This window comes from Acomys minous (genome assembly GCF_964271855.1).
Source record: "Acomys minous genome assembly, chromosome: 18".
In the NCBI taxonomy this organism is placed as follows: Eukaryota; Metazoa; Chordata; class Mammalia; order Rodentia; family Muridae; genus Acomys; species Acomys minous.
Window position 1 is genome coordinate 52963317 of NC_140501.1, and position 26756 is coordinate 52990072.

General features: G+C 45.0%; 1 protein-coding gene across 2 annotated transcripts in view; it reads left to right on the forward strand.

Annotated features, from left to right (window-relative positions):
* The first annotated feature begins 12577 nt into the window (after nt 1-12577).
* Nucleotides 12578-26756, forward strand: part of PTK2B (protein tyrosine kinase 2 beta) — a 121032-nt gene continuing 106853 nt past the window's right edge. The window contains exon 1 of one of the 2 annotated variants that reach the window (XM_084767177.1): nt 12578-12760. The gene's annotated coding sequence lies outside the window, so the exon portion shown is untranslated. The remainder of the gene's footprint in view (nt 12761-26756) is intronic. The other variant, XM_084767174.1, reaches the window with a different exon arrangement.

Below are 26756 nucleotides of genomic sequence, written 5' to 3' on the forward strand. Positions count from 1 at the left end.
ACCTATAATTCATGACCTACAGAAAGCCCCACCTACCACTCATGACCTACAGTAAGCCCCACCTATAATTCATGACCTACAGAAAGCCCCACCTATCACTCGTGACCTACAGAAAGCCCCACCTACCATTCATGACCTACAGAAAGCCCCGCCTACCACTCATGACCTGCATAAAGCCCCACCTACCACTCATGACCTACAGAAAGCCCCACCTACCACTCATGACCTACAGTAACAACTGCCATCATGACCTATGATAATCTTGAACTTGAGCTGAGATGCTATAAGTGCAGACAACATGCACGTGCAAATTGCACATGCTGTATATTCAGAATCAAGGTGGCAATGAAGTCATATGATGAACTACAGTGCTTCTAGAAACATGCCTGATTCCTTACATGTTTAGTCTGAGGTTTTGGTCACTGATTATTATTGCTAAGTTTTTTGTGACCCCTCCCCCATATTTCATTAAGCCATGTCACATAGAGTCATGACCCACAGACTAAGAAGCTGGGCTCCAGAAAGCCCCAGGCATGCCTGTGGTTTCAAGTATCACTCCACAGTTTATCATTGACTCAGCCCACTGAAATACATTGGTGGAGGCATCAAGTTGAAGGGTTAAAGCCCAGCATGGAATTCTCAGCTACCAGCCTCATACACTGACGATATGCTTAGCCTTTTGCTTGATGGGAGCTAGCAGTCTGTTAAATGAATACATTTTTTAAAAGTTTCACCTGTTAATAACAAGCATCTTACATCAGACATGGAGAAGGTAAGACATGGGAGATTAGGGGCCTAAAGACAGCACAAGATAAATTGTAATGAGGCTTTGGATCTGCAACATTCCAACCCCTCCACAGCCACTAAAGTTCTAGTCAGTCAGCGAGCCTTATAGGAAGGAAGGTCACTATAAAGTGTGGTTCTTCTAGGAACTTTTCTTCACAAGTGAAGAAGAGAAGGGAAGGGAAGCTCCTAACATGGGTCAGGCAGATCCTTGACAAGAGGCCTCTATCCAAGCCAGTCTTGGCATCAGCTTGAACAGCAGAAAAGACAAGAGACTCCAACTTGAACTGACCATCCCATTCCATCTCACAGATGCCATTATCAAAGGACTCACAAAGAAGGCACTCTAAAGCTCTATCATAAAAAAAAAAAACTTTCCCTAAAGAGGAGACAAACATGTTTTTGTGTTGATCCCAAGTCTGGGGAACAGACTTGTGAGAGAAGTCAAACCACTTCGTGTGGGAGCGTGGATGTTGCCAGCTGAAAACATCCTAGTAGAGACTCTGAGAGGAGATGTGTATATGAGCCCAAAACAAGAGGCTGCAGAGAAAGGACTTGGGATTGTTTTGGCTGTTGGTCCCTGCACTTGGAGAGATGCTCCTAGAGAGAACTGCTCCAGGGAAGGCTTCAAGGCTTTGGGCTCCTGCTAAGGTTCTGGGCCTCAGCTGCTGTTCCAGGTTCCAGCAACAACCTTGGTTGAATTGCTGGTTTGCTGAGATCATGATGACTATGCCAGGAGAATTGTTCCTTGCAACTGATATCCTTAAGGTTTCATTATTGTGTTCCTTAATATCCTTTTCCTATTGTTTGGGTTAGTTGGGTTGTAAATGAGGTACACTCTGTTAGAGAGTTCATAATAAAGTATAATTGTTAACAAATTTGAGCTTACATTTTCCTCATTTTTTCTCTTTACTAAGTAGATTTTGATATCTCTTAATTTTTTAAGCATGCATTTTTAGTTTCCCTCCTGATGTTGACTAATTTAATTTACATAACTTTTATTATTATGAATCCTTGTATCTCTTGCTCTTTTCCCTTCCTTGAGATAACTTGATTCTTCTTACTTCTCCCCTTTCCTGGTCTTTCCCTTTCCTTATTCTTGCTGTATTTTTACTATTACCTTAATTTTAAACCTCATCCCTCACTCTAAATTATTTTTTAAAGATTTATTTATTTATTATTTGTACAGTATTCTACCTGCATGTGTGCCTGTACACCAGAAGAAGGCATCAGATCTCATAGGTGGTTCTGAGCCACCATGTGGTTGCTGGGAATTGAACTCAGGACCTTTGGAAAAACAGACAGTACTTTTAGCCTCTGAGCCATCTCTCCAGCCCTATTTTTACATTTTATTTTCTAAGGATTTTGGTGATCGTTGGTATCTATTGCAATCATCCTTCTAGGCCTTGGAGGGGTTGACATTGTTCTTTTGCAGCATTTTCTCCTCCTTAAGCATCTAAGTGGTCCTGAGAATGAGCCTCAGGGGGAGATTGCTTAGTCAGAAGACCTTCAAAATAAAACAAAACCCAAATAAAACCGGAAGAGACCCTTCTCAGTTGATATACAAATCACAACACAGAAACACAATCTGTAAAAGCAATGCAATAAACTCCTCCAAAAGATCATAGTTCCTTAAAAACTGTCTAAAGAGACTGAGATGATTAAAACAGATTTTAAAAAAGATCCTAAAGTCTAATTATAAGAGACCAGAAAGATGTCTCAGCCTTTAAGAGTGATACTGTTCTTGCCGAGGACCTGAGCTCAGTTCCCAGCACCCACAGCAGAGGGCTCATACCTACTTATAACTCTAGTTCCAGAGGTTTGGATACCCCTCCACAGCCATTACATTTACATACATGGACCACACATATGTAAAGATGCATATAATTTTTTAAAATTAAAGCATTTAAAAAAGTCTAACTATAAAACAATCAACCCTTTCAAAGAAGATACAAACAAAAAGAGAGTGAAGTAAAATTGTCAGTTAAGATCTTTGATAAGAAAGTCAACAACACTGATGAAAACAAAATATTTGAAACATGTTGGGATTTTTAAAAATTCAATGAATCAAATTTTAAAGGAACTGGAAATCCTCAATATATGAGATCAAGTAAAATAAAGTTACCAGGGATTGAAGACATAGTCAATGACTTATTAGAATAAAATATCAGTAAAGAAAAGAGAGCAAGCATGATGCTACGTTCAAGAACTCTGGCCAGGATCAAATGTACCACCCCGCAGGGATTGAAGATGGAGTCATAAATTGAAAGCATAAACTATTTATTTCATGAAAGTTTGTGATAAAGTCTAGGGAAGTGTGTAAGTATACAAGCAAATGAGGCATTTAGTCATCCAAGTAGACATGACTAGAAAGAAGCCCTCCCTGACACACTATAGATAAGATATTGGGACTTAAGATCAAAGAGACAATATCATAAGATGCTAGAGGGAATGAAAAAGGAAAGTTCATCAGAGTATTTAACCTCTTAGCAGAAACCCTAAAAGCCAGGAAAGTATGGAATGATATATTTCAAGCGCTAAAGATAAGTAACTGCCAACAAAAATCATTACCTCCAGAAAAGTGATCTTTAAAAATTGATGGAGCAATAAAGATTTCCCAAGATAAGCATAAAGTGAAGTAGTCTGTGACCACTGAGCCAAGATTTCAGAAGACACTTGAAGAAGTCCTATGCCCAGAAGAAGGAAAAAGAAAGAAGAAAAAAATTTAAACAGAAGAGTGCATGAAGGAGTAAGCTTTGTAGAGGAAGGGATGAACCACGCCCAATTCAGCAAGCCAGCAAATCCCTAGAACGAATAGTGAAAAAGAGAAGAACAGTATTTGAGCTAATTAGGAAAACTGCCAATAAAATGATAAGAATAAGGAAGTTCTTCATGGGCTGGAGAGATGGCTCAGCGGTTAAGAGTGCTGGCTGCTCATCCAGAGGTCCTGAGTTCAATTCCCAGCAACCACATGGTGGCTCATAACCATCTATAATGAAATCTGATGCCCTCTTCTATCTGATGCTCTCTTCTGCCATGCAGTTATAGATGCAAACAGAGTGCTTATATACACAAATAAATAAATAAATAAGAAATAAGAAATTTACTCTTAATAATAACCCTAACATAAATGATCTTAACCTCAACCAAAGGACACAGAGAAGCTGAGTGGACTAAAACAAGAGCCAACTGTTGGCTGTCTGTAAAACAAAACAAAACAAAAACAAACAAACAAACAAAAAACTATATACCAAGGAAGAAGAAGCCAAAACCAAGCAGGAGTGAGTATGTCTGCATATCACATAGTTCATTTCAAGCTAAAGATTAAACATTTGAAGAAGGTTACTGCGTATTAATAAAAAAGAAGACATAAAAAAAAGACGACACCAAGAAGACATAACATTGGCATACTTAATTTCATAAAATAAACACTATTCAACATAAAGTAACAGGTCTGTATGCAGTAATAGGCATGGCTTCCTTCCCCTACTCTTACCAGTTGATAAGTCTTCCAAACAAAAGATCACCAAAGAATCTTCAGAGTCAATCAAGTGGCCTTCACAAACATCTCTATAACATTCCATGTAACACATTCTTCTCAGTATTCCATGGAGTTCCCTTTCAGATAGATCACATTTTGTGCCATAAAAATAGTTAACAAGTAAGAGAAAATATATGGCATCTTATCAGATTATAATGTAATATGAAAGAAATCAGTAGAAAAAACTACAAGAGCTGTGTAAAGACATGAAGCAAGAACAATCCATTTTTGGTGTGGCTCATTGGTCATGGAGGAAGTTAAAAAAAAATTCCTAGAATTGAAGGAAACCAAAACACAATTTGACAGAACTTTTGTGATGTAGGAAAGGTGGTTCCAAAATGGGTGGTTATAGCTCTGAGTGAGTAAATTTGGGAGAAAGTCTGAAAGCCTCTAGAGGGATGGCTCAGCAGTTAAAAGCACATACTATGCTTGCAGGATATTGGGGTTCAATTCCCATCACCTGTGTCACGTGGCTTGCAGTCACCTGTAACGCTAGCCCCAGGAGAGTCCTACTCCTCTGGCTTCTTGAGACACCTGCATTCAGGAACACAGACCACACACACACATAACTAAAAGTAATAAATATAGATCTTAGAAACTATAAAAAACACAAATAAATGATGCTGCACTTCCAGTTCTTAGAAAAATAAAAAAATAAATATAAAATAAGCAAGCTAACCTCCCAATGAGCAGACGGGAAGAATGATAAAGATAAGACAGAAAGTAATGGAACAATCACTAAAAGAATAATACAAAGACAGCATGAAGCAAAGAGTTGTTTCCTTGAAGCGATAACATCAATGAAACCAACACAAATTAATGAAATTAGAGCTGACAAGGGGGCATAGCAGCAGATGACAATGACATTTTTGAGGATCATTAATAGCACACTTTCAAAAACTATTCCAGAAAATTAGAAAACAGAGAGAAAATGGTTAAATTCATAGACATATTATGTCTACCAAAAATAAGGAGCCTACAAACAACCAGATCTATAGCAAGTAATGACACCGAGGCGCTGAAAAAAAGAGTCTGTTTGCATTAGTTACTTTTATTGTCATTGTGATTAAATACCTGCAAAGGGGCAACTTGGGGGGCATTTAGTTTGGGCTACAACTTGAGAGAGTATAATGCATGATGTCAGAGAAGCGATGTTGTAAGGGTGTGAGCTAGCTAGTGAGATGACAGCTCATTGGAATCAGAGAGAGATGAATGCTGGTACCCATCAGGCTCCCCTCTGTTTCTGTTTCCCCTTGTATTCACTCTGGGCCCTATAGGATGCTGCCACTTGCATTTAGGGTGGAGTTGCCTTGGTTGCTGTCTTAGTTACTGTTCTGTTGCTTTGAAGAAACACCACGGCCAAGGTAATTTATAGAAGGAAACATTTAGCTGGAGCCTTGTTTATAAATTTAGAGAGTTAGTCCATGGTCATCATGCATCAGGTGAACAGGCATGGTTGTGGACCAGAGCTGGGATCTATATTCTAAGCTTCAAAGCTATGGGAGGGTGGGGGGCAGGGACTGGCCCTAGCAAGGGCTTTGCAAACATCAAAGCCCACTCCCAATGACATACCTCCTCCAACAAGGCTATACTCCTAGGTGGGGACTACACATTCAAATACACAGGTCGGTGGGCGGGAGGCAATCTTATTCAAACCATCACATTCAGTGAAGCCTCGCTGGAAATACTATCACAGGCATGCACAAAGGTAGTTCTAAGCCCAGCCATGTTAACAAGGAAGATTAGCCGCAAGGGCTCCTGGTGAAGAAGAGCTGTAAGCCAGATACAACAGATTGCTCACACTGATAATCCCAGTATTTGGAGGGATGAAGCAGGAGAATGGCTGTGAGTTCGAGGCATGGGGTACATAGTGAATTCCAGGTCAGCCTGGACTTCAGAATGAGACCATTTTTAAGAGAGAGAGAGAGAGAGAGAGAGAGAGAGAGAGAGAGAGAGAGAGAGAGAGAGAAAGAGAGAGAGAAGAGAAGGAGGAGGAGGAAGAGAAGGAGGGAGAGGAGGAGGGAGAGGAGGAAGGCAGGGGAGAGAAAAAAAAGGGGGGAGGGAGGAAGTCCCAGAGAGAATCTTCCAGACCTTTAATAAAGATGTAACACTGATGCCCCTTAAATTATTTCATAAAAACAGAAAGGGAAAGCACTATGCCAAACTCAGTCTATAAAGGCAGCATTTCCCTACTACCCAAACTGAAAAGGGATGCAAGACCAAGAGTAAGAAGGAAACTACAGACCAGCTTCCTTCCTGAAGAACATAGATGCAAACATTCTCAAAATATGCTTGTAAACTGAATTCAACAACATATGAAAGACCACACAGAATAAATGGGTTGGCTCCATTCCATAGATACAAGAGTGGCTAGATATATATGCAAATCACATAAATGAATAGACTCAGGGACGAAAGTCATGTGACCTCATTAGATCCAGAAAAGGCCTTTCTCAAGCTCAAACTCTTTTCACAATAAAAGTCTTGCAGAAAATGATTAAAGGAACATTGTTTGATACAATGAAGGCTATATATGAAGGCTATATAAATATACACTCACGCATACATACATACATACATACATACATACATACATAGCTATCATCAATATTATACCAAGTGGGAAAATTTAAAAGGTTTCCTCTACCATAAGGAATGAACTAAGGTGTCTTCTCTCCACACTCTTATTAACACAAGCTTGATCTAGAGCAATAAAGCAAGAGAAAGAAATATAGAGGTGACGTGGGGAACTGGGGACAGAGGAGGACAGAGGGCTTGCAGAGAAGAGAAACCTCCGCCTGGGGCATCTCTGAGACAGGCAGGAGACCTGTGTCAGGGCAGGCTCCTGAGAGGATATGGGGGTGACTCTAGCTGAGACCTCTACTAGCAGCAGACGCCACTTTCTAACCAGACAGGACTCCTAGCAGATGGAAAGGAACACTAACCCACTCACAAAAACTTCAACCCAAATTTTACCCTACCTCCAAGATATGCAGGGATAAAGAAAGCACAGAGACAGAGGGAGTGTCCCTCCAATGCCTGGCCACCCCTGAGACCCGCCTGATAGGAGAGTGCTAACTCCTGACACTATTAAGGATACTCTGCTATGCTTGCAGACAGGAGCCTAGCAAAGTTGTCTTCTGAGCGGCTCCACCCAGCAGTGGTTCAAAACAGATGCTAACACTCACAGACATTGGGCAAAGTGGAGCTTGGTCTTCATGTGGGTCCCCTAGTAAGGAGTTGGGGGCGGGGAGAAGGCTGTCTCTGATAAGGGCTTTCTTGATGCTTTTTGATCACTTCCCCCTGGTGGGGCTCCCTCACCAGGCCACATTGGTAGAGGATGAGCTCAGTCCTGATGCAACTTCAAGTGCTGGGACTGGGGGTGGGGGTGGGGGTGGGGCAGTGTTCCCTTTTCTGAGGAGTAGGGGAGGGGGGATACAGGGAAGAGGGAGGTAGGGTGAGACCAGGAGTAGAGGAGAGGAGGGAGGGGGCTACGATTGGGATGTAAAGTGAGGTAATTAATTAATTAAAAAAGAAATACAGAGGCAATAAATAGAAAATATTTAAATGTTATGTTCCTAGAGCTGGAAGGCCCTAAAGATTCTACTAGAAAACTTAGACCTTAGACCTGTTATGCTCTTTTAGCCTAATAGCAGGACATAAAATCAACATAAAAAAAATGTAATAGCTTTTCTAAATGCCAATAACAAAATCACTGAGAAAAATTAGGGAAAAGAACTAATTTTTTTGTTTTGTTTTGGTTTGGTTTTTTGTTTTTCGAGACAGGGTTTCTCTGTGTAGCCTTGGCTGTCCTGGACTCGCTTTGTAGACCAGACTGGCCTCAAACTCACAGCGATTCTCCTGCCTCTGCCTCCCAAGTGCTGGGATTAAAGGCGTCCGCCACCACGCCCGGCTAAGAACTAATTTATAATAGCTTCAAAAAATAAATGTCTAAGAGCCAGGTGTAGTGGTGCATGCCTTTGATCCAGCAGAGGGGAGGCAGGAGCTCTGATTCTGTGGGTTTGAGGCCAGCCTGGTCTACATAGTCAGTTCTAGGATAGCCAGGGCTACATAGAGAGACCCTGTTTCAAAGACAAAATCAACCAACAACCAAACAAACAAAAACCAAAACCCTACAAATAAGTATAACCAAGGAAGTTTTGAAAGGTCTCTACAATAAAACCTTTAAGACACCGGTGAAAGAAACTGAGGAAGGCACTTGACGATGGAAAGGTTTCTTAAGCTCCGGGATAGATGAGATAACTTTGTAAGAATGGGCATATTACCAAAAGCTAAGTACAAATGAACTGAAATTCCCGTCAAAATGCCAATGACGTTCCTCACAGAACTAGGAAAATAAATCCTGAAATTTCTATGGGAGCATAAAACACTCCGAATAGCAATAGAAATCCTTAGTGGCAAAGCAGTGCCAAAGGTATCAAAACACCTGATCTCTAGTGATATTACAGAGCCATAGTAATAAAAACCACACAGTACGAGCCCAAACAGATGCAAAGACCAATGGGACAGAACGGAGGGCTCACGGGCACTCACAGGTACAGTCAGCTGATTTTTTATGGAACTATCAAAAACATACATTAGAGACATGACAAGGCCTGTAAATGGTGCTGGGAAAGCCGGGTTCCCACCTGTAGGATAAAGCCAGATGCTAAACTCTGCACAAAACCCAATTCAAATGGACCAAAATCCTTAATGTTAGACATGGACCTTAGAAAGTGCCAGAGAAACCCACAGGTAAAGCACTTCAAGGTGTGATCACAGCAAGGACTTTCTGAGCAGGACCCTAAGAACACAGGGTCCTGTGTTCTCATGACATCTATCAATCCCAAGAATGGACAAATGGGAATACATTAAGAAATGCCTGGATGACAAAGGAAACAATTGCTGGAGCAAAGAGACAGAGTGGGGGTGGGGTGGGGACTCCGTAGAGAACTGCACAAAATAAGCCAGCTGATCAATACATGGACTGATAAACAGGACAGGTAGTTCTCAAAAGAGGAAGTACAAAACAGTCAATGCATACCTAAAAAGGTGTTCAGCACCCTTACATCTCAGGGAGATGCCAATGGAAACTGCCTTCAGATTCAATCTCACCCCCATCAAGGAAAAAAGGGCAGCAAGTGCGAAGGAGGGTGTGAGAAACAGAGTACCTTGTACAAGGCTAGCTGGTTAACTCAGCCACCGTGGGTAAAAGTGTGGAGGGTCCACCAAAAACTGAAGAGAAGCTCTGTGTGATCCAGCCATGACTTTTGGGTAAATAACTGAAATAATGCGAGTTAGACACCACAGAGACACCCAGATATGCATGTTTGCTGGGCCTCTAGTCACAGAAGCCCCGAGGTACAAAGTCAGCCTGATGTCCATCAACAAATGAGTGAGAAAAGACAATGTGGTCTCCTCTCTCTCTCCTTCCCTCCCTCCCTCCCTCCCTTCCTCCCTGCCTCTCTCCCTTCCCCCCTCGTTATTCAGCCACAAAGAAGAATAAAAATTATGTCATTTTCTGAAAACTATACTGGACATCATCATGATAAGCAAAATAAGCCAGGCTCAAAAAATATCAAATGTCTTTTTTCTATATGCAGAATCTAGATTTTAAAAAATTATATAAATTGGGCCTGGTGGTGCCGGCCTATTATTCTTCTTACTTGGCTAGAGGAAGTGAGACTGCCCGGGGCAGCAGTTCTCAGCCTGCGGATTGTGACCCCTTTGGGAGTTGAATGACCCTTTCACAGGGGTGAGAAAACACAGGTGTTTACCTTACAATTCATAACAGTAGCAAAATTACAGTTATGGAATAGCACCAAAATGATTTTATGGTGTTGGGGGTCACCACTACGTGAGGAACTGTGCCAAAGGCTTACAGCACTAGGAAGATTGTAGGGCGAAAGTGGGTACCAGCACAACTGCGGAAGAACAGGAAAACGGTGTGTAGTGAGTAACGCCAAAGTATATGATTCACATGTATGAAAAATGTATAATGAAACATACATCTCTTTAGAAATGTAGAAAGAAAAAAATCTGCTTAGAGAGATTCGGAGGAAAAGAATACAGCATGTGGGCCGGGCGTGGTGGCACACGCCTTTAATCCCAGCACTTGGGAGGCAGAGGCAGGTGGATCGCTGTGATTTCGAGGCCACACAGTCTCGAAAGTGAGTCTAGGACAGCCAAGGCTACACAGAGAAAGAACACAGACCCTTAGGGCTTAACAGAGGGACTGAGTGGAGGTACGGCTGTAGTTCACACGTATGCCCACAGAGGGGCAGCACGCACAAACCCAGCTTTTCTTCCACAGTCCTGCCATCTTCAGGTAGATCTCCCCTCAACACCCCAAGACCATCAGTCACCCACCCATTCCCAAGTCCAAGAATTCAGAAAGCCACCCCCTGCTGACAACCTCAGACACCCCACTGCCGACACTCTCTGACATTTTCTTTGCTCTGTGGTCATTTAACCCAGACCTTGCTTTCCCACATTCACTCGGCTTTACCCCTCCACTTGTCTTTTTCTCTCCAAGTACTAGAGGAAGAATTCCACCTGGCCACCTCTGACACCTCATTTCTACCAGCATCCCCTCCAAACCTGCATGTGAGTGCAGGAGTGGTTGACAAATGGGACAGTTCAGCATAAAAGAGAGGGTCCAGCTGGCCCAGCAGATGGTAGGTTATATTGTGGAGTTGGGACATTTGAGAGTGGGTGTTGCTGGCTTCAGATTAGGGTTTTCAGTAGACATGGAGTATACAGCTAAAATCTGAATTTTGTTACCTCTTAAGAAACATGGACTTTGTAGCTTTAAATAATGATAATAATAATTTATAATAACATAATTATATTATTAATATTTTTATATAATATATTATCTTAGATATATTTTATACATTTTATATAATAATATATAATTGTATATAAATATATATATATTTTATATAGTACTATTACTGATGATGATGATGATGATGATGATGATGATGATGATGATGTTGTTTTCAGGACAGGACTTTTCTATGTATCCTTGGCTGTGCTGGAACTTGCTCTGCAGATCAGGCTGGCCTTGAACTCAGAGTTCTGCTTTCCTCTGCCTCCTCAGTGCTTAATTAATTAATTTAATTCTATTTTCTCTTAAGAACCCATCATCACCACCCTGGAAGGTGAGTGGAAGGCTGATGTTCTCCTGGCACAAGAGGCCTGTTGAATTTAAAGTGTCATGGAGATTGTGGCTTTCGTTGGTAGCTGGGCAGCTTGACTCTGCGCAGTCTCAGGATTGCTACCCTCAGAGACCTAATTGTGACTAGACCCTCACTTTCACAAGATACAGGATAAAGATGCCTGGGGGAGGGTTTTCTGCTAAGTCCAGCTCACTAACCTCCACTTACGAGCAAGTCAGAATCTTTCTAGGGTGGAGAAGTGATGTCCCTAAGTGCCTTCGATCTGCCTCAAGTCTCATGCCTTGCTTACTCAGTAGAGAGGTGATCAGCTTCTTCAGAGGACCCCTGACACAAACTGGTGTAGGAAGAGGGTTTCTGAAGAAAACGGTGGGTGTGTCTTCTCTATTCTTTTCTGGGGTTTGCTTTGTTTTTTTGTTTTTGTTTTGTTTTGTTTTGGGTTTTTTTTTTGTTTTGTTTTGTTTTTTTGAAACACAACCTCCTGAAGCCTAGTCTCACCTTGAAGTCACCGCGTAGCCAAGGATACCATAGAACGCCTTATCCTCCTGAGAGTAAACTTTCAGAGGATTGGCATCACAGGCACCCACCACTACATTCAGTATTATGCCTTTGGCTCCTGGGGTGAAACTCAGGCTAGATGGATACACACTCTACCATCTGAGCCCCTTCCTTGACTATTTTTGAGCTGTGCTCTGGTCCTGCGGGGTATAGGCTGAGAAAGCCAGTCCTAAGTGCTTCCAACCTTGAACCAGTCCTTAATATTCATCTGCCCTAGTGTGGGGGCCACTTCAAGGTCTGAGGCCACTGGGCCACTGCTGAGAACTTGAGACAGGTCTGGTGACAAAGGCTGCAGAGAAGGGTGCATGGAAGGAGAAGCCCCGGGGTGGTAGGAGTTGGGGTATCAGCCAATCGCGAGAGTTCTGGGGGGCACCCCAGGAACGTGGGGCCCTCAGGAAATGGGCTCAGGCCCCTGGGTCAGCGGGCAGCTCTGGGAATTGCAGGCGGCGTCTATTTCAGAGTTTATGGTAAGAGGCTGGAGCCTGCACACACAGACATCACACCCCACCCTTTAAGGAAGTAGGGAGGAGAGCAGCAGGGGTGTGGTTAACGACCGAGAGGAGGAGGGGGGGAAACAACCTGTCAGCCTCTTACACTGCCTCAGCGGGCTCGGGCAGAGCCTTGCGTCCTACCTGCGGCGGCTGCACTTACCTGGCCCAGCCCGGAGTCCTGGCCGGAGTCCGCGCCTCGCCCGAGGGTGAGTCCTGCGTGTCGCCGCTACCCAGCGCCGGGGTAGGGGACCTGTCGCTCGCTCGCTCGATTTAGGTGGAAAGATGGAGGGGAGGGGGGCTACAGTCCAGGTCTTTCGGGAGAACCTGGACCCGGCTGGGAATTCCTGGAAAGGGAGCCAAGGACCCAGAAAGTCGAAGTCGCGGAGCAGGTGCTCACCCCGGAGCTTTCCGCCTGGAGCTGGGAGAGACCGGATCTATTTTTGGAGTTCTTTTGAGACTAAAAGGTGTTCCCCTCGTTTGTCCTGTTTGCTTATTCAAACAAGAGAGGCCAGGGGCACGGTTGAAGACGACTCAACGAAGCTGCTTGTCTCTAAAGGTTGGCTTTTGGAACCCCAAACCCCACTGGGGCCTTTAGAACCCAACTTCAGCTCCGCCCAGGCACTGAGTGCCTTTCTCCTTGGCGCCCTTCGTCACCCCAAGTGGTCACGTTCCCACCCCCTGCACTACCCCTATTCCCAGCCTCTGGGACTCCCCCCTACCCCGAATCCGGAGCTTTAAGCGAGGTTCCCAAGAGGAACCATAGCATAACGGCATAGTGTGTGTGTGTGTGTGTGTGTGTGTGTGTGTGTGTGTGTGTGTGTGTGTGTGCGCGCCGAAGTTCCAAAGTTCATACCAGCCGTGCTGGCTCATTTTGAAGCTGCTTTCCCCATGCTACTCAAGGGTTAAGTTCTGGGCTGCTGTTCCTGCTGCCAGGCTGTGCGTGGGCAAAGCTTTGGGTGGGTGAACAGTGAGCATATGGGTGATGTTCTGAGGCCCATTGAGCCCTGCCACCTGCCCTCACCCTCAGCCTTATGATACCAGCAACTCCCATCACCCTTAAACCGGAAGCAAGATTCAGATGGGTTCCTTGAAGGAACCAACCTAGACCCTGGGGGTTGGAGGGTGGCTTAGCAGGGAGGGCTTGAAAGCAAGCGAGTCAGAAAAACCTTTAACAGACCTCGAGCCAGTCTGGAGACCGCTGAGACGGTGTGTACGGTATGGATGGGCAGAGCAGGCAGCCCCTTTGGGCTCAGGTTGACAAGCCCTTGTCTTTCACAACTCCTACGGTGGGGGTTGGGGGGGCGGGGTGGGGGTGCAAGAAGGATGCAGAGCAGGAAAAATAAAAGTGACTCATGACACTAGGGAGGAAGGAAGGAGTCACATCCACAAGAAAGACCTGACTTTGTCTGCTTTCTTTCACTCAATAGCTTCCTACCTGCACCCAGGTGCAGTTGTGAGGTGAGGGGAGATTTGGAGGAGCCTTTGGGTCCAGCTGGCCCTGGCCAAGCCAGGAGGGGCGGGGCTTCGATGAGAAGTAGCAGAGTTCCGCCAATACAGTGCCAGAGGGTGGGCAGGGCTGGTCAGGGCCAGTTCCTGAATCTTTCTGGCAGAAGCAGCTGTGAGAACTTAAGATCAGTAGGGGTTAACCAAGCAAGGGTGGTCAGAGCCAGAACTACAAATCCAAGGCTAAGAGCAGCAAGAGATATGGGGAACTCAAAGTAGCCAAGAAGCCGAGGGGATGCGGGGCGGTGGAGGCTCCTTGGGAGCCTAGAGTGCAGCAGTGAGGGGGAGCTGCTACTTTAAGTGGGAGATGCTCCCCAAGGCCCAAGGAAGGTGTGCTCAGGCTGCCATGGCAACTCCTCTGGGAGCAAAGCTTAGAACCTTGAGCTGCTTGAAACTTCCCAGCGTGCTTCCACTCTGCGATGGAGGTGCCAGATTTAGCAAACGAAAACACGGGGCATTCAAATTTCAATTTTAAATAAGCAAAATTGTCAGAGAGATCTTGTTCTCAGCCTAAGCATGTTTCATGCAGTGTTTGGGATATACCTAACACTCAGGTATTACTCACAGTTTACCTGAAACTTAATTGGATGCCTTGAGTATGTCTGGGAAGTGGGGATTGGTGCTCTTCTGAGAAGTCAAGACTAAGAACTAACTCCCTGAGAACGGGCTCAGGGCATATTTGTTTGTGACAAATCCTGTTAGATATGGTCGGAGGCTCATTCCATGACTGGTATTACTATTAAGAAAAGAAAGTCAGCTCCCCAGCCAGTTTATCCATCTACACAGGTAAGGGAGGGTCCAGAAACTGTAACTACAGCTAGGCTATTTGGTAGTACTTTGGAAAGAAACTGGACCAATGGTCCTAAAATTGGACCCATGTAAAGCTGTTGGGTTCTCCACCCTCAGAGCCTATTTGTCTAGGTTTAGGGTATGATCCCTGATAATATATGAAAATCCGCACTTAGGTGCCAAGCCCAAAGGACTACATATTAACATTAAATAACACGTTAGTTCACAGTGACTAAAAGAACACCCACAGAGCGCTTGGGGCGTGTTCCTGTTTGCCTTTATAGAATACCTAGAGGTCTCAGGGGACCTGAGTTGGTTGGTTCCCACTCCTGGTGAGAGAACTTAGCCTCTGGACAGAGGTGGGAAGGGAGGGTGAGGCAAAGCTAGTTCCTCAGAGTTCCATACCCATCCACTAGCCAGCTTCAAAGACAGGGGAGACAGACAGCTCTCTTCCTGGAGGGGGGCGGGATGGGGGCGGGGCGGGGGGTGGGGACGGGGGTGGGGGAGAGGAGTGGGTGGGCTCCAACTCTAATTAACTGAAGAGAAATGTGAATGGGTGGGAAGAAATCTGCACAAAACACCCACAAGTGCACCGTAAAATTAGGTTTTCATTAGCCTTCATTTTTACAATAAGTTTCTTATTAGAAAACTCAAGCTGGGGCTAGAAGAAGGAAAGGCACCTTGTGAAACCCGTTTTGACTTTAATGAGAACATTCCTAAAGAGTTAGAGACCTCTTAAAAGGAGAGTTGGGGGGGGGGAGAGTTTGTTATGGGGGAGGGCGGGAGGGAGGGAGGGAGGGAGAGAGAGAGAGAGAGAGAGAGAGAGAGAGAGAGAGAGAGAGAGAGAGAGAGAGAAATATATATATATAGAGAGAGAGAATGGAAAGTGTGTCTCCCTTGTGGACTGATGGGTTATATTAAATGGTCCTTCTCTTCAGCGGTCAATCTCTGTCCCCTAACCCAGCCCATTTTGTTCCCAGTCCCATAGGGTGCCATTTGAGATAGAAATAATTAGAGATATTCTGTCAAGGAAACATTCAAATGGTATGCTGTTCATATTCGCACGTCCAGGGTTGTGATAAGTCCTGCAGAAAAGGCAAGTGTGTCCACGGATTAGCCTAGCATTTCCTGAGTGTGGTGGCTGTTGAAGCTCTTCCGGTGTTCAAGAGAAATAGGCATTTCATACACAGAGATCGTGGATGCAGGTATGGGGTGCAGGCCACACAGATCTATGAGAAGGCATCGTTCCCGTATAATTCTAACTGGGATGCATGCAGCTCATCCTAGAGTTAGCATGCCCAACTCAGAGTTCCTTAGGACATGAGCCCCTGTGTGTGCATTCCAGCCTCACTGTTCTTCAGGAATAGACACCCCCCTTACCCGTGGCTGCCTAGCTCTTCTTCTCATAGAACCTGGGAGAGCTTTAAGTCTGGCGCTTAGCTCCATGTGGAGGTGACAGTAGTTCCACATGGCCCAACACTGCTAGGGCAAGTACAACTGCTAGGGAAGAGGGGGGAAGGGACAGAGGCTCCCCTGGGGTGGACCCTGATTAGTGGAATCCACAGTCCCTAGTTTTCTCACAGGCCAGGGTCTCCTCATCTCAGGCTACTCGGTCCTCCAGGGGAATGGGACCTCTGGTTGTTGGTTAACCCAGAGGCAGTGAGACCAAAACTGGGATGGTTTGGGTTAAAAAAAAAGTTTGGTAATCATGTGATTCTCTTTCAGGACTCAAGACAAGTGTGGAAGAGTGGGACCTTGGTAGACAAACAGTTAAATAAATGGTCAGGAGGCCAGGATTATAATGACTCTAACTGGACCTTCTCTGTGACCTTCGGAAGGCCATTTGTCATTGCCTTCCTTATCTGTAAGACAGACAGGGGTGGTAGCAGGGCCTTTGAGGGTGAGATGAGGTCATCTACTTTAGCCAGGACACAAATGAAATAGAGATTATGGCAGCCATCACCCATAGCAGGATAGGAACACCCAACTCAAGTCCGTGCTGTGCTGGGTCACCGTGTTAGTGTCAGAGCACTGGTCTTCTGGGGAGAAGCCAAGCCTTCAGAGCACCGGGGCTATAGACATGCTCCAAGAAGTATGGACTATCATTTCAACATTAACATCCTGGGTCGGGTGCATGTGTACCAATTTAATAACTGCTGCCACACATAAAACATAACAGACATGCAGTAGATATTCAGAAGTGTCAACTCTCCCATAGCCCACCAGATGGGCTGCATCTGAGCTCATAAGAAACTATTATTGTTATTATTATTATTATTATCATCATCTTGTTTTTGTCTTTTTAAATATATTTTATTAATTTATTCATATTACATCTCAATTGTTATCCCATCCCTTCTATCCTCCCATTCCTCCCGCCCTCCCATTTTCCCCTTACCCTCCTCCCCTATGACTATGACTGAGGGGGGATCTCCTCCCCCTGTATATGCTCATAGGGTATCAAGTCTCTTCTTGGTAGCCTGCTATCCTTCCTCTGAGTGCCACCAGGCCTCCCCATCCAGGGGAAGTGGTCAAATACGGGTCACCAGAATTCATGTGAAAGTCAGTCCCCACTCTCCACTTGACTGTGGAGAATATCCTGTCCATTGGCTAGATCTGGGTAGGGGTTTGAAATTTACTGCACATATTGTCCTTGGCTGATGCCATAGTTTGGGCAGGACCCCTGGGCCCAGATCCACTCATCATAATGTTCTTCTTGTAGTTTTCTAGGACCCTGGACTCTAGGTGAGAGAGGCAAGGGAGAAATGGGAAATTATTATTATTATTATTATTATTATTATTATTATTATTATTATTATTATTATTATTTTGTTTGACTGTATGGTACACATGTTTGTGGTGGGGGAAAGGAGATGGAGGGCTCGTGCAATTACATGTGCATGCACGGCTTAGGCATTATTTCCAAGAACACCCTCCATCTTGATCTTCCAGATGTGTCTGCCTTAGTTTCTTTTCCTGATGCCATGATAAAATACTCTGACAAAAGCAACTTGAGGGAGAAAATACAGTCAGTCATGGCAGAAAAGTCAAGGCAGCAGGAGCTTGAAGCCGTTGAGCACAGTCCATAAATGACTTCAGTCCATAAATGGTGCCACCCACAGTGACGTCTTCCCACCTCGATTAGTGCAGTCAAGACTCTCCTCCACAGGTAAACCAGATTCTGGATTCTGTTACTCTGATAAGACCAGTTACCACTGGGTCTCTTACTTATTATTGATTTGATGATCCTTCTCAGCCAGTGGCTGGCTAGCAAGCCCCAGAGATATGCCTGCTTAAGTCTCCCCAGTGCAAACAAGTTATCAGCTGCGCTGTTTCACCTGCCTGCTTTTGTTTTGTTTAAGTTTTTTGAGGTAGAGGTTATGTTAAGAAACCCATTTGGCCTCAAACGACCACCTTCCCTGACCGCGCCCCCACCCCGAGTACTGAGATTTCAGAAATGTACTGCCATGTCCAGGCTTCTATTTCTTTTTTCTTTTTCTTCTTTCTTTCTTTTTTTCTTTCTTTTTTTCTGGTATTGGGGAGGGAACTCGGGTCTCACAAATGGCAGGCAGACATACTCTACCAATGAGTTCTGTCTCAGTTGTTTTCTTCTCTGTCACAAACCACCTCTGACACAAGAAGAGCCTTCCCCAACTGACAACTCAGAGATGCATGAGACAAACACCCATCAGTTTTTACTCCAGCTGCCCAATTCCCAATCCAGTATGCTTTGGGCACAGCTCTTCCCCAGGAAAGATGATGCCCACTGATACCCATCAGGCCCTGGAGCTTGAAGGACCATTTGACCGTGTAGGCAGCAGAACATGGTGGCTATTCTTTCTAGGTCTTTTCATTTAGTGTGCAAAGCTCTGAGCTGTGTGAGGGGGTGGTGGGGGGAAGGGGCAGCCTTTTGAGTCACTCTGCTCTTTCTCAAGGTATAATTATTACTCACGGTGACAGTTTGATTAAGAGAGCAGACTCCAGGCTGCAGGGTTTTGATGCGTTTCTAACCTAGATGCAACGGGCAGATTGATACAGTGTGGAGTTTGTTTTTTGAGAGCTAGATTGTCCAGACAGACTTAGGTGGTCTTACTGGTGGGCACCTCTCTGGGTTCTGGGTCTTGCCCACTTTTTCTTTTGCCCAGTGCTAAGGGGGCCAGGACTCTTATGAGGCATCCTGGCAAAGTGGTTAACATGAACAGGAGTCATGGCCAGGCCCCAGGAAAGTTAGGCTTGGCCTACAGCTCACTTAACGTTTTTTCTCTCCCCACTTCTCTGACGTCTTCGCTATAGTTCATTAACACCCGCCCCCCAGCACCCCAGCCATACTTTCTTGATTGCCCCTCCTCCCTCCCCAACGTGGCTGGCTCTCCTGTACCCATGGGCCTGCTGGGAATTTCTTCCCAGTTTGAATTCGGCTCTCCCACAGGGTTCCTTTCCTCGGCCTCGGCCAAGGTTCTGGCCACTTTGAAGCAGGCACACTGTGTCCTGGTTTCTAAAGTGGCTTTGTCCTCTTCCCGCTTCCTGCAGTTCCCAAAGCTCTTTGTTCCTCAACAGTGTGTGATGATGGCTCACTTCACTGTCCGTCTTCTCCGTTCACCTCCGTACCTTCCTACTCAGGGAGTTGCCTCTCTGGTGCAGGCTCAATCCTGGCTCCCCAACATCCATGTGTCTGTTCTGGGTAACATCCAGTTCAGGTCCTTCCTCAGATGACACAGATGTGAGCTCTGACTTTCAGAGCCATCAACTGAGGTGGCTGTGAGGGAGTTCTAGGCCGGATTCCTGAGCCTCAGGCTTAGTAACATGGAGGCTCTGCCTAAACAGCACTTCGGTCTGAGTGAGTAGAGAGAAGACCTGGTGGGATTGGAGTCTGGGCTCTGGAGTCTTTAGTGGCTGGCTAGACAGTTTTGAGAAAGCGTCTCAATGTTTTTCTTGTTTGAAGAAGAAGTGGCGCCACCTGTCTGACAGAATCCTTGAGAGAAGTTGCTTGATGCCTGTCACTATGTCTCATAAAATATCACAGGCATCACGCTAGGGAAAAGAGATGATTTGGGGAGCATAAGGCTTCAAGTCTTAACTAATTTCCTATCTGCATGAGTTTACCCAACCTCAGGTTCTCGCTTGTAACTCACTCCCCCACATTTTGTCGAGTGCTTCTCTGCTTTTCCAGCCCTCCATATACTCTCACCTCCCCCAGTCTGAATGCTCCTATCTATCTCAGTAAGATCACAGTCTGCAGGGGCCTGTGTGGAGGATACCACATGGAGAGAAATATCTTTAAGAGAAGACGAGACTTACGGTGCCTTGAGAAAGGCACAGCATGCATAAGACTAGAAGAGAGAGTCTGCTTCTGGCTAGGCTGTGTCACAGAGCTTCCCAGGAAGGGAAACGGAAGATTCATCTGTGGGAACTTAGCAGGCTGGTGGTGTCCACAGGAAAGTGTAACTAGGAGCCTGGAGGTGGGTGGAAAGGCTGAGTTTGAGGGACTCATTTTAGGTGGAGTTAAGGGAGGCAAAAAAGCAAGAGGCAGTACAGGTAAAGAGTGAGGTAACACTTGGACACGGAAGCTGAAGGCTGTGGACATTGCTGGGGGAAACTAGGGGACTTTATTGGGAAGGGAGTTGTTGGAGATGTTGAGTTGGGTAAAGTGGCTGCCATCAGATTTGAGGAGCAGGGTACAAATAGATGGGTTAGCAGGAAGCTTGAGTTTGCACAGGAAGCAGACTTTTTAAGAGTCCAGGCTGTAAGAGTTACGATAAACTGTGTGATACAGGCCAATCTCAGGGGTCGGGAGCAGTGTCCAGCGGAGTATCCAGGCACCAATTGAGGCTTCAGTTTTCTTGGTGCTATAGTTGGGCTTTAGGGAAACTTGAAAGCTGGAAACAAGGCTTATGGGAACATTTGGGACTGTGTAGGTTGTTTGCATTCTTCTTGTTCCTTTTTTTGTTTGTTTATGTTGTGGATACACATGCTCACATACACACACTCATGCATGCAGACATGCACGCATGTGCGCGCACACACACATATGTGCACACATGCATACACTCATACGCATGTTCCTTTTAATGGGACTTGCTGTTCTTTGGTCTCTGTTAACTACCAGCCTGTCTACAGTATCCCATGGTGCTCTCTGAGCGCATAAAGCATTTGGATCTGTAGGTCTTTCTCCATCCACATCCAAGGGATCACCTGGATATGACCTCCTAGGTCCTGGGCCATCCCCTTGCTGCAGCCTGTCACTTCCGCGTCTAGAAACACCTGCCCCCGGAGTGACTCACTGTACACTCAAGTCCTTTTCCTCTCGCCGAAGCCCCCCTCCCAGCGTCCTATCTCCACGTCCTTGTTCTTGCAGCCCTCCTCCCCTTCCTCCATGCCTTCGCCTTCCCCTGGCTAAATCCTGTCCATCTGTGACTCACACAGATTCTTTCTTCATGCCTCTCATTCCTTCTTTCCCCCTTTTATGGCCCCTACTTAGAGCTCACCTAATATTTCTTAGTAAAACGAAGACGTCTCTTTTCCTCCCATTCTTGGGAGCTCTCCAGGAAGGAATTCCAAACTCCTCAAATTTATTATTCAGGGCCCTCCCCCTTTAAATTTTGAGACTATTATTTAATTATTTTCTTACTTCCCCTCCTAATCCTGCCCACTCTCCTTCAAATTCATGACCTCATTTTTTCTATTAATTGTCATTACACGTATCTATGTATATGCATATGTTTTTAAGTATAACTTTAGCAGTCCATATAATGCTATCTGCGTGCACCCCAGCCTTAATCCAACTTAACCGACCCTTCCTTGTACTTCCCAAGCAAAGCCCTCACCTCTGCCAACATGCCTTTGCCACTCGTACCCACTAATCTCCATCCCTGGTGGAGAATAGCAGTCCCATCCAGCTTTGCCAAACCAGGTCCTACCTGTTCCTGTTCCAAAGCCTGCTACATGGCCTCTGTTGGGAACCTGTGCTCCCCATTGTAGCCTCCAGGCTCCTTGGCTGCCTGATCTGCAGAATTTACTGACACACGGCTTCGCATTCAGTTCTTCCAAGGCAGGGAGGTTTCCTTCTTCAGTCCGTCATATGCGCTCAGATTCCACAGTCATGAGCTTCCACGTCCCCATTACTCCTTCCCCACACACTCATGCCTGTCTGAACCTGGCTGCACAGACTAGCTCTTCCTCATTCCTGGCACTAGGCATCACAACAGCCCGTTGTAACACAGAAGACATGATGGAGCCTCTTGAATTCTTCAGGGCCCAGACCTCTTCCTTCCAGGAAGAGATTTCCCAAAGCCTAGAAAAGAGTCATAGATCAAGACAAGGAGCCTTCAAATGCCTTTACCAATCCACTCCTGAGTCCCCCCAAATGCTCCAGATGCTGCCTTATTTACCACCTCTTTCATCTTCTTGCTCTGTGATCATCATCTGGGCCAGCATGAGGAAAGCCAGAGGATGGACAGTGAGGTAGCCGCAGGATAGAGTTGAAAGAGCACAGGAGGGACTGGCGATTTAGCTGAGTGGCAGAACGCTGGAGCCCTGGGTTCAGTCCTCAGCTCCTGGTGGGGAAAAAAACATACTGAAAGTGCAGGGGAGAGAGACCCACAAGGCAGAGATTGGCAGGGCCCCCCGGGGAACAGTGAGGATCATCAGTGAGCACAAGAGATAGGCTTGTGCCCAGGGTGAGGGTGAAGTCCAGGGTACAAGCCTATCTCTTGTGCTCCTGGACTCTGAGCTTCTGGCTCCTGCGAGACCAGGACTCCTGGTTGTTAACTGTTTATTTGCAGAGCAATCTGCCATCCCTAGTACAGACCTGACCCTATAGAAAGATCCCGTATGTGCATTTGTGCTGAGCACTCAGCCGCTAACCTGTTTTCAACACCTAGAGGTGCCTGAAGGATTGGAGAGCCTTGCTCTGGGCTGGTGAGCTTGGGTTAGTGGTATGCATAGTTGGGAGTTGTCCACACGAACTCTCTGAAAGGTGTGTGATTTTTCACCTCTGAGCTCACACGTGCTCATAGGAAGAGTTCATAGCTTTCACTTGATTCTCCGAGGATCCTGCAGCTCAGAAGATTAAGACACTGGGGGAAAGGAGATGGCTCAGTGGGCGAGAGTACATGCTGGGCATGCACATGGGCCCAACTTTGAACCACTGGTACCTACATAAAAAGCTGGATATGGCTGAAAGTGTCCATTATCACAGCTCTGGGGTTGGGATGGAGACAGGTGAATTGTGGAGCTTGATAGCAAGCCAGTCTACCCGACATGAGAATTTCTGGTTTAGCGAGACCACGCCTTAAAGGAGTAAGATAAAGAGCAGTGAAGGAGGGAATATGAGGCCCTCTTCTAGCCTCTCCATGGACCCTGCACACAGATATGCAAACACCATCCCTACGTACCACACAGGAGCACACGTGCAGCCCCCAGATAATTTGTAATAAAGATCAAGACAGATCCTTACTAGGTATCATTGTCAACTTTACGAAATTCTTATAAATGTGACTTCATGCCTGAGTTCTTGTTTAATTCAGGTGGGAAACCCCAGGGAGGACATAGTACACTGTTCTGAGAGCCACTGCTACACTCCCAAGGACAAAACATGGCACTAGCACATGGGTGACACTTGTGCTCTGGCTGCGTACAAATATGTGTCTTAAGAATTCCCATTATCCCAGTGAGGAAGACCTTTTTAAAAAGGCTAACTCGAACATATCAGAATTTAGGATAATCATCAATATTTTATTTTAGTGACACATTTTATATTAATACTATGTGAAATAGTAGGCTACCTTAAAAATACAGCTTTTCCACAGATCCTTCTCCCATCCGCTCAGTAGAGCCTTCTTACATCAGATGTGGCTTGTAAGTGTCATCACCTCACTGGCTAGAGGAGGTGGCTAACTCCTTATTAACTCACAATGTGTTCATTTTTACAATAATGAGATTTGGGGACTATAATTATTAATACCACCAAGTGCACCCATTTCAGTACACAATTCAACATTTTATAAAATTTGTATTCACAGGTTTCTATAGGCATCACTACCGCCAATCACAGACATGTTCGCCATTTCAGGAAGAAGCCCTGAACCATTTGCCTTCACGCCCCACCATTCCCCTCGCCTGGCTAGTATGCTTTCTGCTTGTGTGGACTTCTAGACAGACTGCAAGTGGGATCATGCTTTTGCTTGTGATTTGCTTCCTTCTCATAGCATGATGTTTTGAAGGTCTGTGCATATTGTCATATCTCTCAGTCCTTTGTTATGTTTTCACTGGTGAATAACATTCTACTATATGGATATGCCACATTTTAGAGAAAGGTTTTGAGAGTGTCATACATGAGTACACTGCAGTGAGATAATTTCTATTCAATACCTCTCCAACTCCTTCTGAGTACCCTGAGCCTTTGTCCTCTATAATGTGCACATGCACACACACAGTAACACTCCAGCTAGTGTTGCCATATTTACATGGGCATATGACGGAGCTCAGGTCTTGGGTATCAGGTCTCCTCCCTGAAGAGAACTAACTTTCTCTCCATCAGGAGCCATTGGTTTACCTATAGCTCTTCAATGAAAGGTGAGGCCTATTGAACTCCCTCCCCCGTCTATGTTGGCATGTCAACTGGTATGATTTTGTGCAGAAAACCATATTGTATCCGGGAGACACTGTCTCACAGGAATTGTCCTGGTTTCCTGGGTCTTACAGTCTCTTCCATGGTGTTCCCTGAGTCATTGGTATAAATGTTGCGTAAATGTTCACACTCCATTTTCATGTGCTCCATGCCTGTTGACTAATTGTAGTTCTCTGTATAAACCCCCTGCCCCACCCCCCCCCGCCACCTCAAAGAAACTGCAAGGTTTCTTTGATGATGGCGGAGACATGTATTATCTATGGCTATAAGGGTAAACATTGAAAAGGCAACTGAATACTTTGTCAGTTTGGTAAAGTGGTATCAGCAGGTTCACCTCTAGAGTCTATGATCTTTCGAACCATGGGTTCTTAACATTACCAGGTCTGAGTTCCTGCCAGTTAAGTAGGATAACACTAACTAAACAGCTGTTGGCCATCCCCAAGATAGTAATACCACAATTGCACAGTTGTATGCATCTTGCCAGGCCAGACCCTATTACAACAGTGAGTCAGGGCTCCTCTTTCTCTGAATCTTGCTGGCCTTTGTTGTCGGTTGTTTTGTTGATATTAGCCATGAAATTTCAAAAACAGTTTTGGATTTCCATATTGCTAAGGATGTTGACTACTTTAAAATATATTTTGTGGCCATCTTTATTTCTTCTTTTGAGAAGTCTTTGCTCAAATATGTGCTGATTTGAATAAGATGGCCCCCGTAGGCTCATATTTGAATGGATAGTTATCAGAGAGTGACACTATTTGAAAGGATTGGAAGGATTAGGACATGAGGTCTTGTTGAAGGAAATGTGTCACTGGGGGTGGGCTTTGAAGTTTCAAAAGCTCATGCCAACCTCAGTCAGTCTCTCTCTCTCTCTCTCTCTCTCTCTCTCTCTCTCTCTCTCTCTCTCTCTCTCTCTCTCCCTGCCCCCTGCCCCCTGCTTGTGGAACAGGATGTAGCTCTCAGTTACTTCTCCAGTACCAGGCCTGCCTGCTGCCATGACCTCGGCCATGATGATAATGGACTAAGCTGTAAGCAAGTCCCCAGTCAAATGCTTTCTTTTATAAGAGTTGCCTTGGTCATGGTGTCTCTTCACCGCAATAGAAAACTGACTAAGATGAAAATCTATAGCTTGTTTTTTTTTTAATGGGTCATTTATTTTCTTGATTTTTGTTTTGTTTTGTTTTCTGAGTTCTTTGAATATTCTTGATATTAGTCCTCTATCAGATGCATAGCTGGCATAGATTCTCTCCCACTCTTTAAGTTTCCTCTTCATTCGATTGATAGTTTCCTTTGCTATACTAAACCTTTTTAATTTTATGGGGTCGCACAGTCAATTGTTAGCCTTGAGGCCTGAGTAAATTCGGGAAGTTTTTTTCCTATACTTATACCTTGTAGGGTACTGGGTGTGTTTTCTTTTAGCAGTCTAAGAATTTCAGCTTACATTGATGTCTTTGATTAATCTGGAGTTGGTTTTTCTAGAGAGTGATACATGAGGGCCCGATTTTATGTTTCTACATGTGGACATCTAGTTTTCCCAGCATGGTTTGTTGATGCTGTCATTCCTATGCTGTGTATTTTGATACTTTGTTAAATATAAGTTGACTATAATTGTGTGCACTTAAGGCTGCATTTTATTTTCCTATTCCTTCCTTGATGGACAGCTGTGTTCTCTGCTTTTCAACAAATATTAATAATGCTATTGTGAATATCATGGGCAAGTTTTTGTGTGGATATATGTTTTCATTTCTCTGAATTATATGCTTCAGAGAAGAGTTGGTAGGTCACATAGTAACTATGTTTAACACTTCAAAATATTTTATTACATTTATTTATGTGCATGCATATGTGAATTCATACTAGGGTATGCCATATGTGTGGAAGTCAGAGAACAACATATTGGAGTCAAGTCTCTCCATTCTGGGGTCGAACTCAGGTCATCTGGCTTGGCAGCATCATCTTTATCTGCTGAGACATCTTGCAAGCTCTACATTTAACATTTTGAGTAGTTGCCAAACTTTTATACATAGACTCTGCATGGTTTTAGTTATCAACAGCAGAACATGGTGGTTCCTATCTTTGGTGCTTTCCATCAAAATGGCCCCAAAGGCTCATAAACCTGAATGCTTGGTTCTTAGTTGGTGGAATTGTTTGGGAAGGAGTAGGAGGTGTGGCCTTATTGGAGGATGTTTCGTTGGTGTGTGTGTCGGGGGTGGCTTTGAGGTTTCAATAGCTCACACCAGGCTTAGTCTCCCTCTGCTTCCTGCCTATGGATCAAGAAGTCATCT